This window comes from Lipotes vexillifer, unplaced genomic scaffold (assembly GCF_000442215.2).
Source record: "Lipotes vexillifer unplaced genomic scaffold, Lipotes_vexillifer_v1.1 scaffold298, whole genome shotgun sequence".
Lineage (NCBI taxonomy): Eukaryota > Metazoa > Chordata > Mammalia > Artiodactyla > Lipotidae > Lipotes > Lipotes vexillifer.
Window position 1 is genome coordinate 2532234 of NW_006793272.1, and position 1924 is coordinate 2534157.

The window sequence follows — 1924 nt, forward strand, 5'->3', positions numbered from 1 at the left end:
ACTCTGAGGCAAGACTTCCACTACTTCTATTATAGTTTGCTTCTACCACACTCCAGTATTTTCCTCATACTAGGAGACTCTCTCATGTCCTTAATTATTTTTCTTCACCAAATTTGCACTTGGGGACAAAATCCAATGCCAGTCACATCCACAAAGTTTTTCTTGATAAGCTAGTTGTATATAATACAACTACAAGGGGGGGCCATGTATTCCCCCCCTTTCTTCAGATAAGCATTTACTCATATGGATCAGACAACATTAATAACTAGTCTAGAAACAAATGCCACTGCAATTCATTTGGGATGATACTTTTTCCTCTCTTCCTTCAAATCAGCACTTACTTACAATTGATCAAGCCCCATAACTAACTTGCCCAGGATCCTATATCACCAGAATTAATTTTGGTATTAGAATTTGTTCCCCTCCTCTCTCAGATTAGAATTTACTTATAAGGATTAAACAACACAAATACTAGCCTAGAAACAAACATAACCTCATATAATTTGAGAAGTGACTTTTTTCTTCTCCTTCTTCAGAGAAGGGCTTACTTATATGAATTGGACCCCATGAATACAGGCATATCTTGGAGATATTATGGGTTTGGTTCCAGACTACCACAACAAAGCAAATATTGCAATAAAGTGACCCACACAAATTTTTTGGTTTCCCAGTGCATATAAAAGCTATGTTTACACTATACTGCAGTTTATTAAGTATGTAATAGCATTATGTCTAAAAAATATGCATAACTTAATTAAAAATACTTTACTGATAAGGAATACTAACCATCATCTGAGACTTCAGTGAGTCAAAATCTTTTTGCTGATGGAAGGTCTTGCCTGGGTGTCTTGTTTGTTTTGTTTTGTTTTTTGCGGTACGCAGGCCTCTCACTGTTGAGGCCTCTCCCATTGCGGAGCACAGGCTCCGGGCGCGCAGGCTCAGCGGCCATGGTTCACAAGCGTAGCCACTCCGTGGCATGTGGGATCTTCCTGGACCAGGGCACGAACCCGTGTCCCCTGTATCGGCAGGCGGACTCTCAACCACTGCGCCACCAGGGAAGGCCTTGCCTGGATGTTGCTGGCTGCTGACTAATAAGGGTGGTGGCTGCTAAAGTTTGGGGTGGCTGTGGCTATTTCTTAAAATAAAACAACACTGGGGCTTCCCTGGTGGCAGGGTCCGGAGCCTGTGCTCCTCAAGAGGCCACAACAGTGAGAGGTCCGCATACTGCAAAAGAAATAAAAAATAAAAAAATAAAACAACACTAAAATCACATCAAAAAGAATAAAATACCTAGGAATAAACTTACCCAAAGAGGTGAATGACCTATATTCTGAAAACTATAGAAGATTAATGAAGCAATTAGAAAATGATACAAAGAAATGGAAAGATATTCCATGTTCTTGGGTTAGAAGAATTGATATTGTTAAAATGGCCATACTACCCAAAGCAATCTACAAATTTAAAGCAGTCCCTATTGACAGATGAATGGACAAAGATGTGGTACACGCACACACACACACACACACACACACACACACAATGCAATACTACTCAGCCATAAAAAAGAATGAAATAATGCCATTTGCAGCAACAGGGATGGACCTAGAGATTATCATACTAAGTGAAGTAAGTCAGAAAGAGAAAGACAACTACCATATGATATCACTTATATGTGTAATCTAAAATATGACACAAATAAACTTATTTACAAAACAGAAATAGATTCACAGACATAGAGAAAAGACTTGTAGTTGCCAAGGGGGAGGTGGGTGGGGAAGGGATGGATTGGGAGTTTGGGACTGGCAGATGCAAACTATTATATATAGAATGGATAAACAACTGTATAGCACAGGGAACTATATTCAATATCCTGTAACAAACCATAATGGAAAAGAATATGAAAAAGAATATATATATATATATA